Below are 11,833 nucleotides of genomic sequence, written 5' to 3'. Positions count from 1 at the left end.
ATCAAACTACCCTGTTTCCCCCAAAATAAGACATCCCCTGATAATAAGCCCAAGCACTTATTTCAGGGTTCAGAAAAATATAAGACAGGGTCTTATTTTGGGGGGAACACGGTATGGCCATCTAGTTAGTATGAAAGTAAAAATATTGAAACTGGGCATGAAGTCTCTACAAAGACCAAAGAAGTCCCCTTATTTCCTGACCATTTCCCTCTAGGGCAGATGACAAGTACTGTATGCTTAGGCGTATTTCTACAAACTATCAAGCGCCGCCCAATGGCAGAGCAAGGTGGGGCCCCAGATCTTCTGAAAAACAGCAGTGCCAATGCTACCGGTTTGGAAAGGACACCTTATCTTTTCACGGCCCTGTGATGAAGTAACCTAAAATTAGCCTCCTTACTAGTTTGTCAAAACTGCATGCCAGGAAGCATGCTGTTTGCCGAGAGGAATTGCAAAGAGGTAGCGTGGAGGAAAGATCTGGAACAGGCTCACGCGCAGGCAGATCCCGCCACTTCACGGTGAGCTCAGCTGACTTCTGTTCAGATTTCCAGAATTTATCATTTAGGTGTAAGGTGGTGTGATCTGGGACGGAGGAAAGGGAAGCTCTTCTAGTGAAAGCAGAAACTGAGGAGAGGGTCTTTTGAGGTGGGAAAGGCAACTAGGCATCCCAGAAAAAGGGGAAATGGAAGTATCAGATTTGCTGTAATGGGCAGACAAGCGAGAGAATGGTCCAAACCCAACGGTGTTGTGCCCATAGTGGGCAAGAACAGGTGATATAAAAAGAAGGAAATAATTTCATCTAAAAACAAAGGCAGAAAAATTAAGTTGGTTTAGGTCAATTAAAGCTACATTAATTTGATAGGCCACTTAATTATTAATTGAGTATCCTCAACTCTAACCTCACATTTCTTTTCTTAGTTTTAATCTTACTTCCCTCAACCTGGTTCCCTTCAAATGAATTGGGTTGGGCAGCAATATGAGTCAATTATTCCCAGGCAATGCTGTCATTGTTTGGAGATGATCCACATAGTAATTCTGCATATCTAGTGGGCATCAGGTTGGCAATCTAAATCTGTGATCTTTTAACAGCGGCGATAGAAAGATGAAATGGATCTTTGTTCTAATGGGCACTGCTTTCATTTGATAGATTTAGATGTAGGTCATGCTTGTTCCCTCTCTCAAGTAGGGTGTCTATGCAGAATTTCAGATAATTTAGAAAACTCTTTGTATGTAATTAGTTTCTTTAAAGACCAGCAACTTCTCAAATGTCACTGTTTGAACAGATGCTTAGTTATGTAAAACCTAGAACTTGCCCTTTCTTTTCTACAGATAATTTTTTATATGCCTCCCCCCCAATCTTCTTTTTTGAAAATTTCTTGAGAATCAAAGTAGGATGGGGGGACTGTTTGGATGACAGTGAAGGTAGATTGTAGAATAATAGGGTTGGAAGAGACCTTGGAAGTCTTGCGGTCCAGCTCCCTACTCAAGAAGGAGACTCTATATTATTCTGGACAAATGGCTTTCTAGTAGATGGTTAGGTTAGGAAATCCCTGATGGAAGGAAGAAATGCTTTTATATGGAGGTGGAGGGAAAAATCAGATGATTTATTAAAAGATGAGAGGATAGTGTAGGGCTACCATCCCTAATTTTACACCTCCAGGCAGGGGTGAAATCCAGCAGATTCAAACAGGTTCTGGAGAACCGGTAGCGGAAATTTTGAATAGTTCAGAGAACCGGCAAATACCACCTCTGGCTGGCCCCAGAAGAGGTTGGGAATGGAGATTTTGCAATATCCTTCCCCTGCCACGCCCACCGAACCAGTAGGAAAAATTTTTGAATTTCACCCCTGCCTCCAGGGTTATTAGACTACAATTCCCATCATCAGTGTGCTGTTGTAGGAGACACCAGTGTCAGGAAAGTTGGACAACAGTTGAACAGCTAGATAATGAAGCAGAGAGTCTAGCCACCTAAATTATTTACTTTTTAAAGCTTTAAAGTTATAATGGAAGAAAGGACATCCTTTAACTCAGAGTCATCAACCAAAGTAATACATCGTGAGTTCTTCCTACATACATTATATTATTTGAGTTCTGTATCATACTATTCTGATGTTCACCGAGAAACCAGCATTTTCCTGCGCAGTTTCTAAATGCTGATTGTATAGAAAATTGTGTTTTTTCATCATGTGACTATAACTAACAGTCTGGGAAGCTCACTTATATATTTGAAGTAATAAAGTTATAACCATTATCAAAATAAACAGGATTCACTTTTTTTGTATGTATTTTGTGTCCTCAAATCCAGGACGGAGTGTTAACCAACCCAACATCTTATTTCTCGGTTGACCAACAGTGGAAAACCGGTGAGTGCTTATAAATTATTTTACCTCTATGGAAGGAAATAGCAGAATAGCAAGCGTCCTTTGAATGTGCCAAAGTACAAAATACCACATTTTCTCAGGGGTTGGGTTAATGTTATCTGAATTGCACAAGATATTAATTTTCTTTGAATATATCTTGCCTAAAAACAAAATCTCAGATCTTTGACTGGCAATTGTTTTGAAACAAATGAACAGAAGACAAGAAAGCACATGTACAGTAGGTCCATTCTCTGCCTCTATGTTTTCAGAATTCCATTTGCCCAAATCTTCCAATTATATTGGAAGCATCATTGTTTTGGTGGGCTTTTGAGAGCCCAATTATGTTGGGGGAACAGATTCTTATGCATCCTTTGTTGACTCAACCACACTTCAAATAGCCTATCAAATAAAGATGTGGTAGCCCATCAAGTTGTTGTTAGTCGCAAAGTCATGTCCAACCCATCGCAACCCTATGGACAATGTTCCTCCAGGTTTTCCTGTCTTCTACATACCCCAGAGTCCATTTAAGCCTATCAAGAGTGTGAGTCTATTAGTGAAGAAAGATGCAGGATCAGGACAATTTGGAAGGGGAGGGTAATAGCATTATAAGAAGAAAGATGCATTACAATTCACTCGTATTGGACCTCATGAGTAGTCCACACCATTAGTTCCTCACCAATATCCATAACCTGAAATCTTGAAATCTCCAGGACACTGAATCACCCATTAGAAAAACATTCATGCATTTTTGATCTGCATACTTTGGAAAGCATGGAAGGGATATCTAATCTGAATTTGTTTCCTGAAATGAGTTTGGATCTTTTCTCATATTTTAAAGCACAGGTCTGTCTTCATGTAATACAAAAATGTGTCAGATGATCTGGCCTAGACACTTCATAGGTATTTATATTCTATGCACAAAGAAATATGTCTTTTGACATTATCAATAAAAAGGTATCATATATGCTCAAACGTGGCAGGCATCCAAATAGAAGATGTTCCTAAACTAGAGTGTATCCTATAATGTTCTGAATAACATAAACATTTCTGTATCACAAACAGCGCTATCAAATGGAGAGCCCGAATTGATCATGAAAAAAAAGATACTTTTGGCAACCATCAAAACACTATCAGTTATAGCATCTACATCTTAAAATGCATTGACATTTCAGAACAGAACAGAATAACAGAGTTGGAAGGGACCATGTAGGTCATCTAGTCCAACCCCCAGCCCAAGCAGGAGACGTACACCATTTCTGACAGATGGCAGTCCAATCTCTTCTTAAAACCCTCCAGTGATGAAGCTCTCACAACTTCTGAAGGCAAACTGTTCCATTGGTTGATTATTCTCACTGTCAGTAAATTTCTCCTTATTTCTAGGTTGAATCTCTCCTTGGTCAGTTTCCATCCATTATTCTTTGTCTGGCCTTTAGGTGCTTTGGAAAATAGCTTGACCTCTTCCTCTCTATGACAGCCCCTCAAGTATTGGAACACTGCTATCATGTCTCCTCTGGTCCTTCTCTTCACTAGACTTAGTCATGCACAGTTCCTGTAACCATTCTTCATATGTTTTAGCCTCCAGTCCCCTAATCATCCTGGTTGCTCTTCTCTGCACTTTTTCTAGAGTCTCAACATCTTTTTTTATAGTGTGGTGACCAAAACTGGATGCAGTATTCTAGGTGTGGTCTTACTAAGGCTTTTTAGAGTGGTATTAGTGTCTCACGTGATCTTGATTGAATCCTTCTGTTAATGCAATTTAGGATTGCATTGGCTTTTTTGGCTGCCATTGCACACTGTTGGCTCATATTTAACTGGTTGTCCACTAAGACTCCAAGATCCCTCTCACACCTATTAAGCCTGGTTTCACCCAAACTATATGTGTATTTTTGGTTTTTCTTGACTAAGTGTAAGACTTTACTTTTCTCTACATTTAATTTCATTTTGTTAGTTAAGGCCCAGTGTTCAAGTCTGTCAAGATCCATCTGGATCTTGAGCTTAACATCTGGGGTGTTGGCTATTCCTGCCAGCTTAGTATCATCTGCAAATTTGATATGTTCCCCTTCTATTCCGTCATCTAAGGCGTTTATGAAGATATTGAACAGTACTGGGCCTAAGACGAAACCTTGTGGTACCCCACTGCTTCCTTCCTTCCATGTAGACGTAGTATCGTTAAGGACTACTCATTGAGTATGGTTTGTCAGCCGTACTGTCACTGCTTACTTCCCTCCATATCAATGTAGTACTGTAAGGGACTACTTATTGAGTACAGTTTGTCAGCTGTATATTAATAAGGAAGACTATTTCACAATACGTGGTGGCAGGGCAATTTCATGCTTTCTTCTCGAAAGCATATTATTTCACAAGAAATTAAACTAGGAGTGGAATGGGGTCCTAAGGCAAAGATCCATGCACAAGAAGAATATGTTTAATTGGGTATCAGTGTTGGAAAAGATGCTAGGCTGTTTCTTAGGCCATAATGTTCAGCAGAAAGCTCACACTGAAAGAATTACGAAAGGGCATATGGCAAAATTATTGACCAACACTGTGAGTCTTGCAGAAGCAAACGACAGAGATTTAAGAGTACTCCTAAGAATTCTAAGTGAATTATAAACAATTTCACAACTTTTCCTAGAACTGAGTCTTTATTTTGGTGGTCTTTTAGGAAAATATGGATTAGGGATGGGGAAGTGGAAATGGAATCTTTTCCCACGATCCTTTGGATTCCTTCAATAACTAATCACACAGGTTCAGTGCTTTTATTTCCATTATAGTTTTAGATGCAAATTGACCTTTTTTTGTATTCTTGTGGGCATCAATATCTATCCCATTAAGCTTAGATGATCATCTGCTGGTGGTCTATTCTTGAAATGAATAAAAAGCTCCTCTTTAAGGTAACTATTTAGCACCATATATTCCAATTGATCCCAAATTATTATTCTCCAGTATCCTGGGATTTATAGTCCCCATGACTGGAGAGCCCAAGATTGGAGAAGGCATATCCTTTGTAAGGATGCATCCCTGTTGAGATAGCTAACAATAATCTCAGGTTCTAGTAATGCACAATAACAGAAGACAATAGCAATGAAGAAAAATTGGAGATTGTCTTTATTAAGTTCATTACTGCGGCATTTGTACCAACAAAGCATACAAAGGGAAACTTCTGCTGTATCTTTCACATGCAGTGCCTTTTCTCTGTAAACTCCTCCCAACAGATTTTAGTGTAAGAAGAAGTAATCTGAACAAAAGAACTATTGGCCACCACCTGGTGCTTTTATAAAAAGAAATCAAAAGAAGTATTCAGCCACATGAAAGATGTGAATGCATGCAAGTGTCACCATGGGTAGCTAACAATAGAAAGACATCGTATGAGCTCAAAACCAGCAGTCTAACAAACTAAAATGCTTCCTATTTTTTTTCTTGTAATACAAATACTACAATTGAAATAGTTGAACGTCTTCCACTTTAAAATAACAAACTCAACAATTCCCCCGCTAAAGAGGAGTGTATAAATGGTACGCTAAATATTTAAAAATAATTTCTCCGAATAGCTTACATTCATAGAATAATGCCCATAATCAACATAGAATAATGATGAATCGGAACCTAATAGTGAGAGGTTTACTGCATATACATTTGTTCAACTAAAAATGATAATAAAAGTTATCTATCTATCTATCTATCTATCTATCTATCTATCTATCTATCTATCTATCTATCGTCTGTCTGTCTATCTTATTCTTCCAACCCAGGTTTTTTTTTCACTTTCCTTCACACAATCTTAGTAGCTTTTGTTCTCTTTTGCACTATTCCCAAATTATTACTACTTTTCATACACACAAAAGAACCCTTGATCAAACAGTGGAATTATATTTTCAAAGCAATATTGTTTCTATTAATGGGAAGTGGTAAATAATATTAAATATGGTAATCTGTATTTACAAAAAAAAAAAAAAAGAATTCTGACAGCATCATAAAAATTGCAAAGACTTACCCAAACATCTATTTGTTTGTTTTCTTGATTCATTCTAAGATTCTGGAGTCCAGTTTGCTCTAATGTTCTTCCTTGTTGGACAAAAGAAATTAGGCACGCCTTAGTGGGAGGAAAGGAACTTTCATAGCTTTACACTTACTCTTTTTTTCCTGCTAACTACCAGTAGTCTTAAAATGTTTGCATTAACACACACTTTATCACAGGAGACTGTATTTTAAATGCTGTGACTTACCTTGTTTTGCCCAATGACTGTGAGTCAGCCGATACTTTAGACATTAGGAAATCAATTTGACTCATGAAGCTAATTAAAAGGCACAAACAGGAATCTTTCTTAACTTCACAAGCTTGTACATATACTTTCCAGTCTTAGTCCATGAAAGAAGTATGCATCTTTTAAAGGGTTAATATAGCGATGGAGCAAGATTCTGTCGCAACATGATCATTTCTTCAAAGAACTTGGGGAAGAGAAGAGGAAGAAAGGAAAAACAAGGAAATGAAAGATACATGAAGGTCTGATTTGGGGGACCACTTTCTGGCTGAGGAACCTTGGACCACCATTGGTGGTCAACCCTAGCAGAATCATCAGTTCAAGCTTGAAGATACTGCTGTGCTGAAAGAGCTTTTCTTCCTTCTGAATTAGTTTTGCTTGCCCTCAGTAACACCAACCAGGAGGTTCTATGGTGTGTGTGTGTGTGTCAAAAAAGCTGAGTCCACAACCATGCCTCTTTTTAACATGCATGCTGCACATAATTAATAAATTATTACTTTAGTAATTTGAGCACACAATTATAGATCCAATCTGGACATGTAGACTCAACCAAGGAACATATCTAGCAATCTTAGTACAGTATGAAGAAAGAGTAGAAGCAACAGCAACAACCAGAACCAGAACAATAGATTCCGGGGGAGGGGGATGGCGTCAACACAAGAATTGATATAGGTTGTGGTATTCATTACAAAGCAAAATGTTGGTAGACTTTTGGGAAATATATTAGGATTCTCAAGAATACAACTTGCAGGCAATGATTTTGCCCTGGATACTCTACAGAAATAAAAATTGGACTTTGAAGAAGCAAGATAAAAAGAATACTGGTGGGTTTGAATGTTGATGTTGGAGAAGATCAGTAAGCGTACCACGGATAGCCAAGGAAACAAAGAAATGGATCAACAAACAAATCAACCCAAAGTTTTCATGTGAGGCACAAATGACAGAAATTACGCTTTGCTTACTTAGATCTAAGCTCTCATCTAAGATGAAAGGAAAACAAAGAAGAAAACCAGTAGTAAGATGGATGGACTTGATTACAGCAGCAATGGGTGAACTATTCAGGAAGAGCTGAAGGGTCAGGTTGTGGACATATCTCTTGAGGAAAGTCTATTCATGTGGTTACTAACAGTCAGCACCAATTTGATGGCACGTAATCACTTACTCAGTCCTAGAAACCCTACTTTTAAGTCACCAATATTTCAATTCTCAGTCTTTTTCTAATATATATCATATCATATTAATATGTTATGTTCTATATACTCTGTGTGTGTGTGTAATTTCCCTTTGGCATCCCTTTTTGAAACTTGTCTTTTTTATTTTCATTTCAATACACTCTTTATTTTAGCCTTGTTTTATTATAACAATACTATGAAATGCAAGTCTGAGAAGCTGATGCTTTTCAAGGACAGCTTTGGTGAGTCTAGGGATTGAAAAGAAATGTATGCATAAGGTAACAATTCTGCTTAACAATTTTAATATATGAACTATATTAACCCATGTTGAGGTCTAAAGAACAAAATAGGATTTGAGACATGTTCATAGAACCCATTGGAAACATCTTCTAGGTTTATCTGGCCTTGCAGCCCCTTTAAGATGTTCTCGTTAGATGCTATACACCTGCCTGCATTTCCCTGAATTTTATTTTGCCCTTCAAATCTCTGCACAGGTCTAATTTTAACTGGCTTTAGGTTGTTTCAAGCATTTCATAGATCTGCCTTGAATTTCCTGGGACTGCTATCTGATTTTTATCATGACACTGTTATGTACATATCAGTGATGAGACAGGTGTAATTTAGATATCAGTGCAGGAAAAAACAAGGCAGGCATTTGGAGCAGCACCTCCCTCTAGCAATAACTTTGTCTGGTCTCTGTCTGAGTTGGTACTGATGGCCATAAACCACATTTATTATTCATTTACCAAGCGTGATGAAACCAACAATTCATGTAGACTTGAGGAAAGTAAAATTCAAAAACTATTTCTGCACAGAAGGGCTCCTCAGCTAACAGTTACAGTAAACTTCAGCAAAAAAAAGGCATAGGCACACTAAATCGGGTTTACCTCAAGCTTTTTATACTTTTTTTACAAAGAAGCCCCACATTGCAATCTCACTCATTGGTTATTTACCACTTCCTCAGTGTGGGATACACACACACACACTCACATATTCTCCAGAACATTCTTAGCACGATCAGCATGAACTGTGAATTGCTTATTTTAATATTTAGGGTTTGGGTTTTTAGTATGCTAATGACCTCCAGACCCTACCTGGATTTATGCCCATAGCTGTAAGCTATATGTCACCTTAGTCTTAGTAATGGGCCCCTTGCAACACTAAAAAATTATTTTCAGACCACATCTTTCCATTAAAGCAATGCCTCCTCTATGTGGTCTCTGCCTTCACTAGTTTCTAGCAAGCATCAAAGGTGATTCTTAACTGTGGTTTAGCTTCTGCTGGCAAGCTTCCATTTATCTAATCTAAGTTATTGCCTTACTGAATCTTTACAAAAAGCTTCTGTTTAAGCCAGGATTGCCCAAGCTTGGCAACTTTAAGACTTGCAGACATCAACTCCCAGAATTCCCCATCCACCCAGCCATTGTCCACAAGTCTTAAAGCTGCCAAAGTTGAATACTCCAGTTTAAGCTTTTATGAAGCATTTTAAAGCATAGTTCAACCTGAGAGTCTTTATTAAATAAATAAATATTAAATATTAAAATAACTGGCCCTCACTAACCAGGCCTTCACCGGACCAAGGTTAACGCACCTGGCCTTCAGTACTAGTTTAACCAGGAAGTCAATAGCATAACTAATAAGCTCTCCTACCTCCAAAACTGGTTAAATTGCTTCTAACCCAACATGAGCTTATGTATGCATATATTGCATGCATGTACTGTATCTATATTGGAAAAATGGCTTAATTTAGCTGCTGAGATTACAGAGGTTAGTCAGTCTGAAATCCCCAACATTTGCAGTAAACCTGCACCAGGAATGTGTCCAACCGTACCTGGCTGCATTTGGCTGCTGCCAGCTGTTCTCAAAATATTAATCAAAGTAGTTGGGAAACCTCAAGAAATCTGAGGCATGTTGATAAAATGGCAGACACAGTAGGTAGGTAGACCAGACCAGGAAATCAACTCCACAAGGATGTTTAAACTACTTTTATTAAAATAGGCTATAATAACAAAAATTTTGCAAGTCTGATGAGTTATATTTCCTCCGCCTCCTTATAATTATGGAGTTAGGGAGTCATCTTCAGGTGCTTCCTAAAGTTATCTTGTTATTCTGGGCATAAATAATGCGTTAGCCCCCTCTTCTTAATGTATTTCTGTCAAGGTCACCTATCTTACTCTTGACAATGGCAATTCTCTTCTATTTTAGTGCCAAGAAAACCTCATGGTCAAATCCATGACGTCACCAGGAGTCAGGGGAGACCTCACTGCTTTTCCTTATCAACAGAAGGAAAGATACAGCTCACACTCTTGGCAAGGGACCAGTAAAGCAGGAGAATGTAACATTTTCCAGTATGACAACTATGCTTGGCTTTGGGGTAATATGCCAGGGGACATTCTTTAGAAAGTAGAGAAGGCCAGGACAAAGTGGGAGGGCTGAGCTGGACAAAAGGAAATGCTCTGCTTGTATTCAACAATTGTATTCTTATATCACATTAGAAGTTACAATTTGGTTGTGACTTCTGGAGGGAGTTGACAGAGGGAATTAAGATTTTTTAGTGGCCCTGAGACTCAGATTAGTTACAGAGTGCTAGATCAGGAGGGATCACCTTGGATTCAAGGTTTTAGCAGGCTATGGTGTTAAGTGACCTGGGCCAGCACTAGGTTTTAGCCTATTCTTCACAAGTCAATCTTAACCAGGGGTGTCAACCTCAATTTCATTGAGGGCCACATCAGGGTTGTGTTTGACCTGAGGGGTGCTGGGGGTGTGGCCAGGGTGGGCATGGCTAGGTCAATGTCACTCATTGAGGTTCCATTTTCAGCAACAACGGCCTCCTGCAGCCCTCTGCCAGTGAAAAAGGAGCTCGGGGAGCCCATGTGTGGCCCGACTAGGTTCCGTTTTTGGCCACAACGGCCTCCTGCAGCCCTCTGCCAGCAAAAACAGAGCTCATGGCCTCCCCGTTTTCGCTGGCAGAAGACTACAGGAGGCTGTTGCAGCTGAAAACGGAATCCGGACTGGCCCCGCATAGCTCTCCCAAGTTCTGTTTTCGCTGGCAGAGGTGCCGCAGGCATTAGCTGTTTCCAGGGCGGGCCCACGGGCCATATCTAAGCAATCTGCGGGCCGGATCTGGTTCCCGGGCCTTGAGTTTGACACCCCTGCTCTAAAGGAAAAAAGAGAATGGATAAATATTTATCTCTATCCAAGTATCCATTTTCTTTTTTCCTGCCTTCTGGTACTATGGACTACAACAATAACATGATACCTACAAATACTGGTGCCTGCCTTGATAGGACTACAAATTGGATACAAATGAGAAGCAACATGTCCCAGGAGATATATGAAACTTCGTTTGACTCATTAGTTGATCTTGGGCAACTCCTCGAAGAACAACCTGCAACCACCAACTAGCAGAGGAGCTTTTGTTTAGAAAGCGGATTAAATATTTCTATAGCATGCTTTTTCAAAGAGGTCACTTTGCATATAAATGACTGCAATGTAAGCTCAGAGCAAAGAAATGATTCACCAACTTGGCAGAAGAATATGAGAATTCCAGATGGATGAGAGGAGAAAGTTGAACTGCTGAGATCATAGAACTTTGAATCAATGAGTTTGAGAAATTCTTAGCAAGATTTCTGGAAGCAGCACCTAAGATGGTCAAAGTTATTTAAATGAAAATACTGTATATGTAATATATCACAGGCTATATTAACTACACATATTATGGATGTTTTGAATTAGGTTATATATTATACAAATATTTCTATATTTTCCTACCTTTTTTCTTAAATACCCCCCCCCCAAATATCTGCTAAGGAAGAAGACAGAAAAAATCTGCCCCATACAGGCACATCAGTAAGGAGAGAGGCTAAAAAAGTCATGATGGTGACTATTGCCGATGTCCCAGCATGGTGACCTTTTAAGTAATAGCTCTATGAGTATTGTATCTAGAAGCATCTTGAAGAATGAATTATATGAGATTTGTGATAGGTAGAGGAGAAAGCTAAATTTTATAATCTTATCTCTCCTAACTTCATACTACTATCCATGAG

General features: G+C 38.9%; 1 protein-coding gene across 1 annotated transcript in view; it reads left to right on the top strand.

The window, feature by feature from the left end:
* The first annotated feature begins 449 nt into the window (after nucleotides 1-449).
* MYPN (myopalladin) overlaps nucleotides 450-11,833 on the top strand; it is a 90,309-nt gene continuing 78,925 nt past the window's right edge. The window contains exons 1-2 of the mRNA XM_034438668.3: nucleotides 450-515; nucleotides 2,302-2,359. The gene's annotated coding sequence lies outside the window, so the exon portion shown is untranslated. The remainder of the gene's footprint in view (nucleotides 516-2,301; nucleotides 2,360-11,833) is intronic.

Source organism: Pantherophis guttatus, chromosome 6, assembly GCF_059756535.1.
Source record: "Pantherophis guttatus breed Tessera chromosome 6, ASM5975653v1, whole genome shotgun sequence".
Lineage (NCBI taxonomy): Eukaryota > Metazoa > Chordata > Lepidosauria > Squamata > Colubridae > Pantherophis > Pantherophis guttatus.
The sequence above is the reverse complement of the archived record's forward strand: the minus strand, read 5'-3'. Positions and strand labels throughout refer to the sequence as shown.